The sequence below is a fragment of the Erinaceus europaeus genome, chromosome 3 (assembly GCF_950295315.1).
Source record: "Erinaceus europaeus chromosome 3, mEriEur2.1, whole genome shotgun sequence".
In the NCBI taxonomy this organism is placed as follows: domain Eukaryota; kingdom Metazoa; phylum Chordata; class Mammalia; order Eulipotyphla; family Erinaceidae; genus Erinaceus; species Erinaceus europaeus.
The window spans coordinates 43,758,466-43,778,409 of record NC_080164.1 but is presented as its reverse complement, the minus strand read 5'-3'; the positions used below and the strand labels follow the sequence as shown (position 1 = coordinate 43,778,409).

Below are 19,944 nucleotides of genomic sequence, written 5' to 3'. Positions count from 1 at the left end.
ATTTGTTTGGTTTTGTATGTTAACTCTCTTTTCAGCCACCAGATTCCAGATGCCATCAGGATGCCGGCCAAGCTTCCCTGGACTGAAGACCCCACCAATATGTCCTGGAGCTCCGCTTCCCCAGATACCCACCATACTAGGGAAAGAGAGAGGCAGACTGGGAGTATGGATCGACCAGTCAACGCCCATGTTCAGCGGGGAAGCAATTACAGAAGCCAGAACTCCCACCTTCTGCAACCCACAATGACCCTGGGTCCATGCTCCCAGAGGGATAGAGAATGGGAAAGCTACTGGGGAAGGGATGGGATATGGAGATTGGGTGGCAGGAATTGTGTGGAGTTGTACCCCCATTTTTGTTAATGTCTCCTTTCTTAAATAAATTAATTAATTTAAAAAAAAGTACATAGTGCCCAGCGCAAGGATCGGTGTAAGGATCCCAGTTCAAGTCCCTGGTTCCCCACCTGCAGGGGTGTCTCTTCGTGAGCAGTGAAGCAAGTCTGCAGGTGTCTATCTGTTCCTCCCCTTCTCTGTTTTCCCCTCCTCTCTTGACTTCTGTTCTAACAACAAAACCAATAATAACAAGGGTAACAAAAAGGGAAAAATAGCCTTCAGGAGCAGTGGATTTGTAATGCAGGCACTGAGCCCCAGAGATAACCCCAGAGGCAAAAAAAAAAAAAAAAAGAGGCTTGGTCAACATATTCTGCTATTTGAGGAAGATTGGTCCTGAAATGAGTGCAACCTAGAATATTCCTAGCTATAACCATGGAATACAAGTTCAAACTGACAGTGATGCAGAGGGGGGTACACAGGTTCCTGTGCTAAATATGAATAGACATGGGCCCTAGGTCAGATTGATGGAGTTACAGTTAATGGTATTTATAGACCTTTCCCATATTTGGAAGCTATTCTCTGGCATAATCCAGCTTTCTAGTCCTATTCCCAACTTTGACACCATCTTACCAGACAATACTTTCAGCCCACCTGCATGTTAGCTGTGGGGCTCAGGCAAAATTAGTAAAGTCATGGGCCCCTTGGAATATACCTAAAATAGACTTCCTAGCTCCTTCCAACATGAAGTCTGACTCAATGTGCCAGGATCCTCACTGATACTCTTATTTCCCCTAAGGGTTACACTGTGTCTCCTTGCTTACTACAGTTTAAGTTACACAGTTGTACATAGAGTTTATCTTCTTTCTTTAAATGAGGTTTACAATATGCCAGACAAATGAGGGACAAAGCTAAAGTGATTACTGAATGTCAATTCCCTTTTGATGAAAAGTTCTCAAGAGAGTATTTCTTTTAGTCCTTGACAGTACCTAACATCAACTCTAGTGCTCAATGGTCTCACGAAAAATGTCACTATTGTCTTACTGACAATAGCTAAAAACTATTAGGCAAAAGCTACTGGCAAACCTGACAAACACTAATGACAAATCATGGAACAGCCTTTCAAACAACTTTGACTACTTTGGATACTCAATATTAACCTGAGTTTCCGAACGTAGTGCCTATAGTATGGGTTCACTAGGTTTTTATGATGTGCCAACTCTCTTACACTGAAGATTTGGTATTTAGAGAACATTTTCAAATATTTTGCTCATGTCATGACAATTCAGAGAGAGCATCTCAGGCACTCAGACAACTTAAAAACTGTGTACATCTCTTCACCCCACCCCACCCCACCCCCCCACACAGAGATATGCTAAAGTCCTAATTCCCAGAAACTGTAAATGAGTCCTTAATTAAAAGAAAAAAAATGCTTTGCAGATCTGAAATCAAGATAAAATCATCAGGACGGGTCTGAATCCAAGATGACTGTATCCTTACAAGAAAAGAAGAAAACCAAATAACATAGGTAGTACCATGTGATGAATGGGATAGAAACTCAACTCATTCTGTGACAAGTTAAGGAACACCAAGAATTTGTCCCAACTGCTAGAAGCCTGTAAGGAAGCAGAGTCTTTCTGGGCCTACAAAAAGGAATCAGCACTGTCTTCACCTTGAGTCTACACTTCTACCCACCAGAACTGTGAGAGAATAGATAGCAAGTGTGCTTAGGATCTGATCTTATGTGACTCTAAGCATAAGCAATCTCCTGGTGGATCAATTCCTCCAGATAAATCTTGACTGATGCATACATAAATTGCTTTGGCAATCTGTGAAAACTGTGATGCAAGATCATATACATACACATAAAAGGTCAAAATCTGAAAACACTTTCAGGGATTTCAAAATCCATCTTTAAAAAAAGCCTACCGTAGAGATAAAACAAGGAACAATCACAAGCGGTGACTAAAAAAATGAAACGTTTTTAAACTTTTCAGTTCTCACTGAAGTCAAGGAGCAAAACACAAATGAGTCTATCGAAATTTTAACAACAACCAACTTAACTAAAAAACAGAGATTTCTACTGCAAGAAAAATAGTAAAGTATCCAAAAGCATAATGCAAAAGTTTACAGCACAAAAAAAGCTTCTTTAATCTTGAAGTTTCAAGTACTTCTTAAATAAATAAATAAATAAATAAATAAATAAATAAATTGGGCACCACATGGTGGTGCACGTTGTTACAAGCTCACATTACAGTGCTCAAGGACCAAGGTTCAAGCCTCTGGCCCCCATTTGCAGAGGGGAAAGCTTCACAAATGGTGAAGCAGGGCAGCAGGTGTCTCTTTGTCTCTCTCCCTATCTCCCCTCCCCTCTCAATTTATCTCTGTCTCTTTACAATAATAAATATAAAAAAAAATTTAGGGGCTTTCCTGTCTAGGCCCGGCAGAATGGCTCCAGCAAAGAAGGGCGGCGAGAAGAAGAAGGGCTGACAGCTCTGCCATCAACGAGGTGGTGACGCAGGAGTACACCATCAGCATTCAAAAGCGCATCCACGGAGTGGGCTTCAAGAAACGTGCTCCTCAGGCACTCAAAGAGATCCGGAAATTTGCCATGAAGGAGATGGGCACTCCAGATGTGCACATTGACACCAGGCTCAACAAAGCTGTCTGGGCCAAAGGAATAAGGAATGTCCCCTACCGCATCCAGGTACGGTTGTCCAGAAAACACAATGAGGATGAAGATTCACCAAACAAGTTGTATACACTGGTTACCTATGTACCTGTCACCACTTTCAAAAATCTGCAGTCAATGTGGATGAGAACTAAATACTAATTGTCAAATAAAGTTACAAAACCAAAAAAAAAAAAAATTTTAGGGGTTACGGCAGTAGCGCAGAGGGTTAAGCACACATGGCACGAAGTGCAAGGAAGGACCAGCTTAATGATCCTGGTTCAAGCCCCCAGCCCCCACCTGCAGGGGGGGTTGCCTCACAAGCAGTGAAGCAGGTCTGCAGGTGTCTATCCTTCTCTTCCCCTCTCTTTCTCCCCCTCCTCTCCTGATTTCTCTCTGTCCTGTCCAACAATGATGCCATCAATAACAACAATAATAATAACCACCACAACAATAAAACCACAAGGGCAACAAAAGGTAAAATAAATAAATATTTTTTAAAACTTTAAAAAATATTGAATAGTCTTAGACGTGGTAAAAACTATTGTGACTATCAGAGGAGAATGAGTACAGCTATGAAGTACAGGAGTCTTTTTTAAGGAGTGGCACTGAAGTTATAGTCATAGATGTCGTGAATTTAATACACATTTAGAGGCCAGGAATTTTATAGTATTATCAACCAAGGTTGAATCAATTTTTTTTTAAATGAAACAAAAACTTTATTTAACTGAGCACTACTACTTGGAGACCTGCTGTTATGCTTAGCTTTGCATTAGAAAAGTTTGTGCAACTCAGGCATCCAAGTGCGACATCCTCGAGGAAACACTCACGAAAGACATGTCTCTGATATCTGATTACTGTAAAAAATGGTGACTAATCCCTAGCACTGCAAAAACGGTATCATCTGTTTTCCATCTACACCATGCCTCGGCCTCGCGTGAGCTTAATGTGCAGCTTGGCGATACGAGAATCCGGCATGAAGCCCAGCCAGTCTATCTTGGCGTTACTCTTGATCGCACTCTGTCATTTCACGAACATCTCATAAAAACTGCAGCAAAGGTGGGCGCGAGGAATAACATCATTGCAAGACTGGCCAGCTCCTCATGGGGCGCGAGTGCTTCCACACTACGATCATCATCTCTGGCATTATGCTATTCCACTGCAGAATACTGTGCCCCAGTATGGTTCCGTAGCCCCCATGTCCACTTGGTCGATTCCAAATTATATTCCTCCATGAGGATAATTTCTGGAACCATCCGTTCCACCCCGGTTCCATAGCTGCCAGTTCTTAGCAACATCGCCCCACCAGATATTCGTCGGGATGCGGCATCATCTAAGTTCATTTCCCACGTCTACGCTCGACCGGACCTGCCAATACACGCGGATATCTTGGCCCACCCTGTCCAACGCTTGACGTCTCGTCACCCAATCTGGTCTCCTACGCCTACACTGAACTTCTCTGTTCCAGTCTCTTGGAAACAGAGCTGGCAGTCAGCTGAGGTAAAGAACAAACACCTCATCAAAGACCCCTGCAAGCGTCAACCCGGCTTTGACCTAGCACGTTATGATTGGGCCCTCCTCAATCGCTATCGAACAGGCCATGGCCGGTGCGCCGCTATGTTCCATCGCTGGGGAGCCAGAGGCGACCCGAACTGCCCCTGCGGCTACAGACAGACTATGACCCACATAGTCAACGACTGCCACCTCTCCAGATTCAAAGGAGGTCTCGAAAATTTACATCAGGCTCAACCTGATGCTGTTGACTGGCTACGGAAGAAGGGCAAACGCTAGAAGAAGAAGAAAACTTTGCAGTTTAGAGAGTCGGATGGCAGTGCAGCAGGTTAAGTGCACGTGGTGCAAAGCGCAAGGACCAGTGTAAGGATCTCGGTTCGAGCCCTCAGCTCCCCACCTGCAGGGAGTCCACAGGAAGTGAACTAGGTCTGCAGGTGTCTAGCTTTCTCTCCCCCTCTGTCTTCCTCTCCTCTCTCCATTTCTCTCTGTCCTATCCTACAATGATGACATCAATAACAGCAATAAAACAAGGGCGACAAAATGGAATAAATAAATAATAAAAGAAAAAGAAAAAGGCAGTCTGAATATGAAAAACAAAGACAAATGAAAGATGGCATTTCCATTTCTTCAATAAATGGCTGTTTATGGTCAGAATCTGGGCTATCAAAGAAGCATTAAATGCTACCACCTAAACTCTAAAAAGAAATGATGAATTCTGCCTAATGTCAAAAGATAAACAAACTGGAAAATATCTTTGACATATTTTAATCTTGTTTATTCATTTATTAATTTTTTTGCCACCAAGATTATCACTGGGGCTCGGTATCTGCATAATCCTACCAATCTGAGTGGCCATATTCTTTTTTCTTTCCTTCCTTCTTTCCTTTCCCTTTTTCTTTTTTTCTTTCTTTCTTTCTTCCTTTTTTTCCTATAGTGAGTGTGAGTGAGTGAGTGATAAAGAAGGAAAGGTAAATGCAGCACTATTCCATCATTCATGAAGCTTCTCCCCTGCAGGTTGTACACACTCTACTGAGTGAACCAGGACTGGCCCCAGTATATTTTAATTTTTAAGTTCCTGGCTACAGAACATTAAAGAATTGAACACCACACCCAACCAACCTCAAACCACTAAACCTCTCGCTTTATTGACTGATTTCTCCCTGTATCAAATATCACCAGTTGATATACTAAAATAGTGACTTGTTTTCTAATAAACATCCAGTAGGCATTTGTTGATCAGAACAATAAACATGAAACCATCAAAAACACCAACATTTTCTTAAACTATAGTCAAATTCTGAGATACTACTACACAAGGCAAGGATGATCTTTCACACATAAAATAAATCAGTAGCAACAAGAAAATAGCTCAAGTGGTAAAGTTCTGGACTCACATGATTACACCACCAGGTTCAATCCCTGGTGCCTCATTTAAGCAAGTGATGATCTGGCATATCTCTCTCTGCCTCTCATAAAAATAAATAAAACAGGGGTCGGGCAGAGAGTCACCTGGTTAACACTAAGCACAAGGACCCATGCAGGAAGCAAGATTTGAGAGTCCAGCTTACCACCTGCAGGGGGGTTGCTTCACAAGCTGCAAAGCAGGTCTGCAGGTGTCTTTCTCTCTCCTTTTCTACCTGCCCCTCTCCTCTCAATTCTCTGTCCTACCCAATAAAAAGGGAAAAAATGGCCACCAGGAGCAGTGGATTCATAGTGCCAGCACCAAGCCCCAGCAATAAGCCTGGAGGCATAAATAATTAAATTCTGTAACAGAAAATAGAGGGGCCAGAAGATTGTTCATCTGGTAGAGAGAACACTTAACCATGCAGAAAACCAAGGTTCAAACTCCCAGTCAGAGAGGACTGTGCAACATGCAGAGCAGTTAAGAGCAGTGGAGCAGTGCTATAGTGTCTTTCCTTTTCTTGTTGTCTCTTTTCCTCCCTAGCTATCTGGAAAAAAGAAAAATATAAAACAAAAACTCTGCAGGGAAAGGGGCAAATCACATAGGCATGAAGTCCCAGGGAAGTCCTGGCAGTAAATAAATAACTTGATAAATAAATAGATAAATAAACAAATAAATAAATAGCACTGAACTTGTAAGTATGATGCCTTGATTCAATCCCTGGTACCACATGTGACAGAATGACACTCTGATCTCATGCAAAATAAACAAAATTATTTTTATTTATAAGTGAGTATTTCATTATAAATGACTGCTACAGGGAGTCGGGCTGTAGCGCAGCGGGTTAAGCGCAGGGGGCGCAAAGCACAAGGACCGGCATAAGGATCCCGGTTCGAACCCCGGCTCCCCACCTGCAGGGGAGTCGCTTCACAGGCAGTGAAGCAGGTCTGCAGGTGTCTATCTTTCTCTCCCCCTCTCTGTCTTCCCCTCCTCTCTCCATTTCTCTCTGTCCTATCCAAGAATGACAACAACAATAATAACTACAACAATAAAAAAAAAAAAACAACAAGGGCAACAAAAAGGGAATAAATAAATAAAATAATTAAAAATAAAAAAAAATAAATGACTGCTACATATTGAGAAGATATGGGGTTCATATGTTCTAAAGTTACTTTTCCATTATCTTTCCTTTTTATAACTTCCACAAAACAAAGTATATAGACTCTTCTTCTTCTTACTTTTTTACTTTTTGTCTAGTTACCATAAAGTTATTTCTAACCATAATACTCTGCATCAAATAAGATTGCTTTATTAAGGTGAAGTTTAGTAACTAACCCATCTGAAACTAAAAGATGATCTCTGGAAAGAATTGGCATTCACTAACATTTAGGGGCTGACTACATTCCACTTGTGTTTTTTTTTCTCTTTGCAAAATAGTCTAGAAAAGCCCAAGAGAGGAAACTAAGTAGAATCTTAGATTTCAAACTTCTTTTACAGGAACTCAACAGTAATATCCTCAGGGTAAATCCTAGTTGACCCAACCAGTATTATAGTAGGGGAGAAAAACAGATTATCAACATCTCACCCCAAAACCACAGTTAACAAAATTTTAGTCAAAAATGTTCTTTAGAAATAAGTATTTGTGACCAAAGTACTGATTTTTAATACCAGAGGAAAATGGAGAATTTATGAAATTCAAGAAACACTCCCAAGATGATCAGCAAATGGCTAGCGTTTTCTCTTTGGGCTCCCTGCACATTTTCCACCCATCTTTCAAAAGAGTAAAGAGAAACAAAAAGAGGAGGATGGGAAGGAAACTATGGATGTCAAGGAGAAGGAAGAGGAAGATAGGTAGGGGAAGATTATAAGAAGAAATTTGACTGAACAAAAAACTATGATATTCCCTCTGACTGCATCAAAGAAGCATTCCCTATGGTCCGGGAGGTGGCGCAGAAATAAAGCTTTAGACTTTCGAGCATGAGGTCCTGAGTTCGATCTCTGGCAGCACATGTGCCAGAGTGATGTCTGGTTCTTTCTCCTCCTATCTCTCTCATTAATTAATAAATAATATATATTTATAAAAAAAAAAGCAAAGAAGCATTCCCTGTAGTCACCAAAATAAAGAAATACACAGAGGAAACACTTAAAAGGAGAATAGATCTAATGGTCTCACCTAGAAAACTGAAATATAACCATATGAATATGGCTTGCTTGCTTTTCAAAAGAAAAGTTATAAAAGCAAGTCTCAACAACCAAATGTATTTGCTTTCTGAAAGCAAAATCTACTTTATGTAGAACCTTTTTAAAAAATACTTATTATTTATTTATTTATTTCCTTTTTGTTGTCCTTGTTTTATTGTTGTAGTTCTTATTATTGATGTCGTTGTTGTTGGATAAGACAGAGAAATGGCGCTTTGCGCCACGTGCGCTTAACCCACTGCACTACTGCCCGACTCCTTGTAGAGCCTTTCTTTACTTGCAAAGTTGTTCAGGTTATGCCTCCCTCTATCAAGTATAAGCTCTAGGTAATAACAAAATCCTATAGTGAGCCACCAAAAGTCATCTTTTTGAAATAATATGAAAAACAAAATAACAGTAGGAGGGGTAAGAGTACTCTTCAGTGTTTGGAATAGGAAATCAATGTGGCAAAATATCTCAAAGGTTGCTGGGGTTGGCATGCCTTGTTTTGCTTTTGTTTGTTTTGTTTTGTTTAGTTTTGTTTTGTTTTGAGAGTCCAACATTAAGTCCATTGTCCTACCTCCCAACTCACAGTTTTGTTTTGTTTTGAAGGAGAGAGGTACAAAGAAAGAGGAGAGTCACTAGCACTGTTCCATCATCTACAGCATACGTATGGTCCACCAACCCAGGGCCTTGTGTGTGGTTAAGGTGTGCACTCTACTCTGTGAGGCACCTCCCAGTTCCTAGTGAGGTTACTTAAATCTATATAAGGATATAGTAACTACTCTTTGCTAATAGTTCATTTCCATTCCACAACTGATAATCCCTGGGCTTGTATCTGTTCACTCTTGCTCACCAAAGAATCAGTAGTTTACCCTCCCTATTTATAGTTCTCATTCCACCAATATCTTCAACCTCCTTCTTTTGTCCCTTTCCTTCCCCAAATGTACGTTCTTCACGCTTTTTTTTACATTGCTAAACTCCTGACCTTTGCTGTTTTTCTAACAAAAGATGTGAATCACTTTAAAGAACTGATGGTGCCTCTCTCTCTTTCTCTCTCCACCAACCTTGTCATAACACAGGGTATGATGTTGAAGGAAATAAGACCTACGAGTCTATGTATGAGATAAATGCATGGTTCTTTGAAAAAGGAAATTCTGATGAGGCCGTGAGCCTAAAAGCTTTGGTTACAAATGCATCTGCTTTGTAAAGAGTTTGGCTTTCTTCAAGAATACACTTGACAGATCTCATCCCAATGTTCCATAAATGTAGTTTCAGAAGGTAGATGCTTCTTCCACCTCTGCACTTTTGGTCCAAGTTAGGTTTTTAATAAACGTTTAATGGAAATGGAAAACTGAAGGACGTGGTAATGCTAACTATTATTTCCATATGGGTTCTGCTGTTGTTGTTGTTTAAGAGAAAAGGAAAATCAAAAACTTTTTTTTGCTCTGCTAAACTTTTTTTTTTGAACAAAGGACTTACTAAGGAATGCTAGATGCTCCACAGGCTGTGCCTGTACACAAACACAGTCACCTTTCCTTTTGCGAGACTTGCATATCGGTAAAATAGACACAATTCAGTCCTTCCGCTTGTGGCAAGACATTTCTCTGTATGTCATTTGGCAGATGCAACTGTGGGACTCTGCCAATTCACCCTGGAGCCCTCCATTTTAATCAGTATCACATAAAGTTTAACACATGCTTTGAAATGCGCACCAGATCCAAAGCTTTGCCTGGGGACTAGGGTGGGGGTGCCTGCTGCAAAAACACATACCATCCCAGCCGCTAGTCCACAAGCAATTATTTTTCACCTTTGGCTGAACCAGGAGAACTGTCAACACCAGCACGCTGCCAACCAGAGCAGAGGTTATGAGGTCAAAGTACGAAAGAAGGCTGAAAGCTTTGGGGTTCAGTTTGGCTACTTGTTAATCCTGCTGGCTGCATGGAAGAAGCCTTGGCTACCCACTCACCAAGACACAGAAAAAGCAAAGCGATAAGAGTCACAAAGACAGACATTCAGAATTTTTATGAGAAATTTCTTTTAAGGATTTCAAAAAAGCAGATATACTTATTAACAATTTGAAAATATATTTGTTAACAAATATTTTCACTATAGTCACAAAAGATTCATATCACTGAAATGTTTATTGTTATGTAAAATAATAATTTATTATTACTAAAGGCGTATTTATTACCACATATTGCCAGGGATCAAACTAGAGACCTATGTGTGCAAATCTGGAGCTCAACCCAATATCAGCAGCTCAAAAAAAATGTTTTTTTAAGAAATAAAAAATTTCCTGAAGTACCTCTTTTATTTCACAATCTTGTCGATCATTATTAAATCATTAACAATTTATTAGAAAGTAGAAAAACAAGAAACACAAAGCAGAAATTGGACTGGGTTTGATGTATTGCACCAAGGTAAAGGGCTCTGAGGTTGGGGAGGTGTGGGGGAAGGTTCAGGTCCTGGAACATGATGGCAGAGGAGGACCTAATGGAGGTTAAATTGCTATGTGGAAAACTGAGAGATGTTACACATGTACAAACTACTGTATGTTACTGTTCACTGTAAACCATTAATCCCTTCAATAAAGGTAAATAAATAAATAAATAAAAATCTGCTAAAGGCATTTTTAGGACCAGCAAAATACCTCACTTGGATAGTATGCCGCTTTGCCATATACAAAAGCAGCACCCAGGTTCAAGCCCAGCCTCCACAGCACTGAAAGAATTTCATTATTGTCGTTCCTCTCTCTCTCTCTCATCCCTCCCTCCCTTCCTTCCTCTGTTCCTCATTCCCTCTCTCCCCCTGCCTCTCTGTCTTATAAAAAAAAAATTATATATATATATATATATTAAGAAATAGCACATGTAAAAAAGTTAGACCAAAAAAAAATCTTTTTTTTTTTTTTTTTTTAACCAGAGCACTGCTCAGCTCTGGCTTATGGTGGTGCAGGGGATTGAATCTCGGACTTTGGAGCCTCAGGCATGAGAGTCTCTTTGCATAGCCATTATGTTATCTACCCCTGCCCCCCCCCAAAAAAAAAAATTAAGAAAGCTATTTAGTATTCTCCATTCTGAGAAATTACAAATTCCAAACTATCCCAGTTAAAATAGTCATTGTTTGGGGCTGGGAAGATAGCATAACGGTTACACAAAAAGACTTTCATACCTGAGGCCCCAAAGGTCCCAGTTTCAGTCCCCAGCACTATCATAAACCAGAGCTGAGCAGTGGTCTGGGAATAAATAAATAAATAAATATTAATAGTTTTAATATGACATTTTACTAATACAATGTAGTTTAGAATGTCACCTCTATTTCCATAATTTACAAATGCCAAACAACCCAAGTAAGAATTGCCATAGTTTTAGTATTCTGCTGTTGCTAATATCCTGCTTTTACTAATACATGTCTGTTATGTACACTCCTCCCCACCCCACAATATGCTTCTGACTTTACTACTTACTACAATAAGATCACTATAACTTTCAAACTTCTTAGTATAACCATTTTTTTCTTTGCTGAATAGTGGTATGATACTGTTCAGTGAGACAGGAAATATGGAAAGAAAAGTAAGGATAGTTTGAATGAAAGATGAATTACATTAATATGGTCAATGTCAAGTGTATGGTGGAGTTATTGGAGAGAGGGCAACTGAAGAAAAGAGAGAACAAAGGATTGACTGAAAGAACAAAGAAAGGACACTAAGCTTAGATAGAAGAGGCTTAAGCAAGAGTAACAATTTCTTCCTTGGAAACTAGAATTAAGAGAATAAAGAATGGTAGAAAAAGTTATGGAATATCAGTACTAAAAATTAAAAAAAAAAATCTGCCTCTAATCCTGAGATTCTCTATGACATTGCTCAAGAGGTAATGTTACCCACACAGTTCAAGGGACATTTTCTCTGAAAAGAAATAAAAGTCTTCACAAAAGTAAAAATACCTTTCTTTGACTTGTTGAATATTTCAATGGATACCAAATTTAAGTTCACTCATACCACATTATCTATAATCACTGCAAGTCAAAATTTCAATTTTTCACTATTATTTTGCCTGTCACTATTTCTGAACTATCCATACAAAAGAAATATGGAGGGGAATTGGGCAGTAGCTCAGCAGGCTAAGTGCAGGTGGCACAAAGCTCAAGCACCAGTGTGAGGATACTGGTTCAAGCCCCCGGCTCCCCATCTGCAGGGGAGGGTCGCTTCACAGGCGGTGAAGCAGGTCTACAGGTGTCTATCTTTCTCTCCCCCTTCTGTCTTCCCCTCTTCTCTCCATTTCTCTCTGTCCTATCCAACAACGATGACATCAATAATAACTACAACAATAAAACAAGGGCAACAAAAGGGAATAAATAAATATTAAGAAATATTTTTTAAAAAGAAATATGGAGAAGAAAATATAAGTGACAAAGAACATAAGAAGTCATAGTCAAGCCAAAGATTGAAAATACAACTTTATCCAACTTTGTTACTGTCCATAGCAAAATACATCAACTTGCTCTTGACACTTGGCTACTATCTAAATTAGGCAAGTTAGAAAAATTTATCAATATATTGAACTTACTTGACTGTGTTAGTGAAGATGACATCCATTTTCATAATAATATAAAATTAAGCTATGAGACAGTTATAACTTTATAAAATCTTTTCTATTATGTAGTCTTCATTTCACCAATAAACTTGAAAAGGACCTTTCTAGAAAATAATACTAAGTCTGACACTGATTCTTAATATCACTTCCACAAGGATATATACACACACAAAATTAAATTTAGTGCTTAAATACCTTAGCATTTCATGGAATAAAATTCTTTGTTCACATTACGACTTTTTAGAAAGAATGTACGGCATTTTCATTATTTTTCCAAAAGGTTTATATCCCTAATATGCTTATTAAATACTATTATCACTATCTCTCTTCTCCAGTGTTGAAAGACCAACTCTACTTAAAGACTTATAAAGAAAGACACAGAGGAGACAAACTCTACTAGGTCATGATGTCCTTAACAAGGCTGCTGAGATCTCTACACCAAAGTTAATCTGGTTAAGCAGACTGAGAAGAGCTGGATTTATTCTATTAGAAATTACTAAATTATACTAGCTTAAGGAATTTCCCTATTTATTTGCATGACTTATTTAGAAGTAAATATAGGGTAAAATAATAACAGACTTTAATCTTAAAGTCAAAAAAAAAAAGTAAGATTATGGCACTAGGTGTAAAGAAAAATACTCTTATCCTTAAGGTCTAGAACACCTGAGTAAAATTACTATATTCAAAGGCAGTAAAATGTTCCAAAGCAGATGAAGATCACCATGGTTCAAGTGGGCCAGTAGTAGTGGTAGACAAATAATCTCTGAGATTAAATAAATAAATAAAACAGTTGTCTAAATAGCCTATAAAACATGAAGACTTCAGAGATCTGTAGATGTATGTATGCAAGCACACACAGAGAGAGACAGACTGGGAAGATTTTGAGAGAGTAAAGGCTACTCATTGTTGCTACTTCTAAACAAATTTCTTTAGGAAATGAAGAAGATAAAAACCTAACTACAAAATGAGAGAAATATACTTTCAGTATGAATTGAAAGTTTGTCACTTCAACTCTAGTTTTTCTCTTTGCCTACATTTCTTTCTACAAAAAGTACATACATTCCTCGACACATACATAAAGCTATTATTTGCTCAATTGGTACAGTGCACAAACTACACATTTAAAATTGATTAATTACAAGGCTTATGTTTGGAAAGATTTAAAAAAAACTTCTAAAGGGGGTGGTGGCAATGGCTTAATAATAGTGCAGATGTACTGAATGCCATAAAACTAAACATTAGAAAAGTATTTATTCAAAAGGCAAAATACACACACACACACACACACACACACACACACACACACACACACACACACACACACATATCACCTTATTTTGAAATTTCATTAGTACACATAAAGTGAGAAAGGTGCACAAGATGAAAACCATGCCTAAGGGAAAAAAAAAAAACTGACCTGGGGCCTCAAAGATAAACTACATCTGAAATAGTAAATATGAACATAACATCATAGGTTTCATCAGCAAATTAACAATCAAAGAAAAGCAGGAAAGTAATAAAGCTCTTACAAATAGCCAAAGAGTCCTTGAGTGTATAAGTGCGGGACCAAAGGGTGACAAAAAAATTTAAAAGTTTATCTATGTACAAGAGTACTTGCTGAACGTCTACTTTGTGTATCGATGTGAGTTAGATTCTATGGAAACAACAAGATGAAACTAATTCAGACACATGCCCAGGAGAAAATGCCAGTAAATGATTATCATCTTAGTTCCACTTCCTGAAGTCCTAGCCACAGGTTCCGCTCCTCCAAGCACCTGTCCCAGACCCCTTTTATTACCTAAAAGATTTTTAAGTCCACATTCTTCATGGTAGTGTGCCACAGGACAGAAGACATCTTGAGATCAACAATGCAAAATATTTTTTTAAATATAAGTGCTCTTAAATCTCAACTTCTCTCCCATTCTCATTAGTGTCTCACTGACAGAGAATGCAACCATCCCCATGTGTCCCTTCCCCCAACCCCCACCCTACAGACACAGGCCACTTTAATTCCTAAAACAATATTTTCTCAATTTAAAAAATTTCCAAATACTTAAAAATGTATATAAATGTATATAAAGACCCATCATCACTGTTCTATTTTAAAGTCTAACCATTCTCAGAAGCTTCAATGGTTGGCTGACTTTGGAACTTAAACACACACACACACACACACACACACACACACACACACACACGTACATGCAAGTAGGCACCACAAAGCCTTTTCAAACTACTGCTCTGATTTACAGAGAATTTTCTCCCCCACATGCACACACATAAGTAATAATTGAAAGCTGTTCTAAATTTGCTGTAGTAGTCCAATTAGAAAAGTATGTCAGCAAGGTAAAGTAGCCTGAACTTGTCAACAGAACAATTTCTTTCACAAACTTTCAAAACAAATAAAATGTAGATGGTTAAAAGTGTTCAGTGCACAGTAGAAAAACTTGCCACTGCTTTTATTCAGTAGTACCTCATAAAGGATGAAAGAAGAGATGAGAAGAAAGGAGAGGAGAGGAGAGGAGAGGAGAGGAGAGGAGAGGAGAGGAGAGGAGAGGAGAGGAGAGGAGAGGAGAGGAGAGGAGAGGAGAGGAGAGGAGAGGAGAGGAGAGGAGAAGGAAGAGGAGGGGAGGGGAGGGGAGGGGAGGGGAGGGGAGGGGAGAGGAGAGGAGAGGAGAGGAGAGGAGAGGAGAGGAGAGGAGAGGAGAGGAGAGGAGAGGAGAGGAGAGGAGAGGAGAGGAGAGGAGAGTGGAGGAGAGGAGAGTGGAGGAGAGGAGAAGGAAGAGGAGAGGAGAAGGAAGAGGAGAGGAGAAGGAAGAGGAGAGGAGAGGAGAGGAGAGGAGAGGAGAGGAGAGGAGAGGAGAGGAGAGGAGAGGAGAGGAGAGGAGAGGAGAGGAGAGGAGAGGAGAGGAGAGGAGAGGAGAGGAGAGGAGAGGAGAGGAGAGGAGAGGAGAGGAGAGGAGAGGAGAGGAGAGGAGAGGAGAGGAGAGGAGGGGAGGGGAGGGGAGGGGAGAAGGAAGAGGAGAGGAGAGGAGAGGAGAGGAGAGGAGAGGAGAGGAGAGGAGAGGAGAGGAGAGGAGAGGAGAGGAGAGGAGAGGAGAGGAGAGGAGAGGAGAGGAGAGGAGAGGAGAGGAGAGGAGAGGAGAGGAGAGGAGAGGAGAGGAGAGGAGAGAAGTCTATTACGGAAATTTCAACACTGACCACTTCCCAAAGTTTTGTATTCCCTTACATCTCAGTGCAGTCATTTCTCAAGTCTCCTTCTAATGAAGATAGAAAGAATCCATCCCAGCACAGTTAGCTTCAGAAGTTCCTTCCATTAGTCAACAATTTGTTCTACTTTATATCTTAACTCTTTTTCAGCCACCAAGTTCCAGATGCTACCATGATGCCAACCGGACTTCCCTGGGCAGAAAATCCCACCAATGTGTCCTGGAGCCCTGCTTCCCCAGAGCCCCACTCTCACTAGGGAAAGAGAGAGACAGACTGTGAGTATGGATCGACCTGCCAACACCCATGTTCAGCGGGGAAGCAATTACAGTAGCCAGACCTTCCACCTTCTGCACCCCATAATGACCCTGACTCCATACTCCCAGAGGGATAAAGAATAGGAAAGCTTTCAAGGGAGGGGTTAGGATATGGAGTTCTGGTTGTGGGAACTGTGTGGAATTGTACCCCTCTTATACTATGGTCTTGTCAATATTTTCATTTTATAAATTAAATTTATTTTTTAAAGTTCCTCCCGCAGGAAAGAACTTTGGTGGTTATCTGTGTTTTTGTGGTCATTTCTCTGTTGAGATCCTAAGCAGGGTGGGAGTAGAGGGATATGCCACATTCCCAGTGAGTAGCCCACTAGTAATTAATCAGCTAAAGTTTCTGGTAGTCCTCATTACCTGTTTGATGGGCTTCCTATTCTATATTTTTGATAAACTTTATAATCAATGGCCAGCGCTTATGTGTAAAAAGGGGGTTTAGGACAAAAATGTAGTGCAAGGGAGTTTTAGAAGGTGATGGAACTACTCTGTATTCTGTGATGAGGATTACAGTTTGAGTACACATATTACAGAGCACAGGTTCAAGCCACCAATCTCCACCTGCAGTAGGGAAGCTTCCTGAGTGAAGCAGTGCTGCAGATGTTTCTCTTTCTCCTACTCTATCTCCCCCTTCCCTCTCAATTTCTATCTCTATCCAAAATAAATAAATGTTTTTAAAAAAAATTGTTTTTGCTTTTGCTTTATTATTATTTTAGCTTTTACCAAAGTACTGGTAAGCTCTAGCTATTGGTGGTGCCAAGGATCCAACCTTGGAAATTTTGCATGCAAGGCTTGTGCACCACCACTGGAGAGCTCCCCAGTCAAAGCCTAACATGTTTTCAAAAGCTCATGTACAACAATAACAAAAGAATTTTTGTATGTAATTTTTAAACAATCTAACGATGGGGAGTCAGGTGGTAGCACAGCTGGTTAAGCGCACGTGGCGCAAAGCACAAGGACCCACATAAGGATCGCGGTCCAGCCCTCAGCTCCCCACCTGCAGGGGAGTTGCTTCACAGGCAATGAAGCCGGTCTGCAGGTGTCTTTCTCTCCCCCTCTCTGACTTCCCCTCCTCTCTCCATTTCTCTCTGTTCTATCCAACAACGACAACATCAGTAACAACAACTACAACAATAAAACAAGGGCAACAAAAGGGAATAAATAAATAAATATTTTTAATAATCTAACTACGGTTTTCTGCTAACCCCTCACCCCTCAGGAGATCCAGAAGAGGTGAGAAAATATAATTAAGCAAGATTCCTCTAATTTTTTATTTAGATTCCTCTTACTATAGACCATCCTTGGGTTGACTTCTCTGGCCCTCCTGAACATGTTTGACTTTTTTTTTTTCCTTCTTTTCTTTGTATTTCCACAAATATCAGTCCTTCGGCATTATTTTGATGGAGAGTTGGGGCTCGCTAAAGAAAAATATCTGGCAGAGAATAAGAATAAAGCACTTCTGAGAGCACAACAATCTAAGGAATTCTCAACTGGGTTTCTCCAGGGCCAATAAGAGCTGTCACCCAGGTCAAAGGGTGCATCATGGGGATTTGGAAAGGCTCTCGATCCAAACCTCAAACTTGGCTCCTGTATGCACTGCACACGTGGCAGGGGTCTAAAGCTGTTGAAAAGAAGGTACAGCACACCAGTAAACTGACTCATTCGTAACAAGAAATATCAACACAGAAGGAAAAGAGAAAATACAGTGAGCTCAGAGCACAACTCAATCTAGTAACTAGGAAACATAACTATGAGTGCATAGTTAAATTATTTGACAAGAATGTAAAAAAGTGAAGAAACCAAAGTGCAAATTTTCAACAGCAAAAGATAACTTAAATCTCAATAATATCCGTGTTGTGAATTGTTTCTTGATGGCATTCTAGTCAGCATTGTAAGTACAGGAAGAAAAGAGGGAAGAAAAAAAAAAAAAAACCCAGCATTTCTGAACACTGAATCCTAAAAATAATAAGGAAAATATTTTACTATTATTTATTTATTTATTTAGCAAGCAGGTTTTCAGTAGGACTCAATACCTGTACAGCTCCTGGTGGCCATTTTTATAGGAGGTGAGAGACAGAGAGAGAAACAGAGATAGGGAGATATAGGAGGGAGGAGAGAGAATGAGAGGCCTGTAGCATTACTCCACTGCTAGTGAAGAACTCTGAACCCAGGATTTCATGCATAGCAATGTGTGTGCTCTACTGGGTGCACCAACAATCAGTCCCAAGAAAATTTTTTTTCTTTTTGTTTTAAGTATTTCATTTATTTTATTTTTGAGAGAGATTCAGAGAGAGAAAGACACAGAGAGAAACACCAGAGCACTGCACAACTCTGTCTTACGGTGGTGCGGGGGATTGAAACTGGGACTTCAGAGCCTCGGGCATGAGAGTCTCTTTGCATAACCATTATGCTATTGACCTTCCCCACAAGAAAAATATTTTAAGGTTAAAAACAAGAAAAAATCCCAGGCTAAAGAGATAGCTCCACCTGTCAAAGCACCAAGCTACATGCCTGAGGTCCCTTAGGACAAAGGTTCAATCTCTGACACCAACTTATGCCAGAGCTCAACAATGCTTGACTCTCACTCTCACTAACCATACCATAGTGGTAAATGAATCCATAAATAAATATAAATATAAATATAATATATATATATATATATATATATATATATATATATATATTCCCCTTCATAAAGTAGTGGGTCTTTTTGTTTTTTAAGTATTCATGGGGAAATGTAGTTCTAATCTTTTAGTAAGAAGAGAGAAGGTTGACATCACTTATTACTATCTAAGCACTTATTACTATCTAAGCTAGCCTTAAAGGAAAACTTCCACAACCCGGTAAAATCATACAAATCTCTAAACTATCCAAATAGACTAGTTTATTCAGTGCCTAATGTGTGCTAAACACTATGCTAATATTTCACTGACCCAGTGCTTATTCTTAAATGTAAAGCCTCTAAAATGTCACACTTAGAATTATTCTTTATGGAAGTCAGGCAGTAGCGCAGCGGGTCAAGCGTAGGTGGCACAAAGCGCAAGGACCAGCATAAGGACCCTGGTTTGAGCCCCTGGCTCCCCACCTGCAGGGGAGTCACTTCACAGGTGGTGAAGCAGGTGTCTTTCCTCCTCTCTGTCTTCCCCTCCTCTCTCCATTTCTCTCTGTCCTATCCAACAATGACGACATCAATAACTACAACAATAAAACAAGGGTAACAAAAGGGAATGAATAAATAAGTAAACAATAAAAAAGAATTATTCTTTACGTGTAACTTAGAAAGGAAGGGAAGGCAGGACCATAGAAAAAATGGGCAGATAGACAGATAATTATACATCAAACCCAATCTAAGTTCTGCTTTGTGTTTTATTTTTAACTTCTTTTTTTAATTATTAGTGATATAATAATGATTGGCAAGATTGTAGGATAAGAGGGGTACCATATCCATGACCTTGGGAAAACAACTGCAGTTTCCAGTGGAGGGAATGTGGACACAGAACTCTAGTGGTGGGAAAGGTATAGAATGACACCCCTGTTATTTTATGATTTTGTGAATCAATATTAAATCATTAATAATATATATAAAGTTTGATAAAGTAAAAAAATCTGTTCTTTATAGTAAACAATCATCATCTAAACAGTTACATATAGTATGAGTGTGTGCATGTGTGCCTGTGTGTGTGTGTGTGTGTGTGTGTAAGGGAGGTAGAAAATGGTTCTCAAACTTGG

General features: G+C 39.6%; 1 protein-coding gene and 1 pseudogene across 3 annotated transcripts in view; one reads left to right on the top strand and one right to left on the bottom strand.

Moving 5' to 3' along the window:
- EXOC6B (exocyst complex component 6B) overlaps window positions 1–19,944 on the bottom strand; it is a 615,405-nt gene that overhangs the window by 458,540 nt on the left and 136,921 nt on the right. The gene's annotated exons all lie outside the window — the stretch shown is intronic.
- Window positions 2,773–3,394, top strand: LOC103114065 (large ribosomal subunit protein eL31-like; annotated as a pseudogene).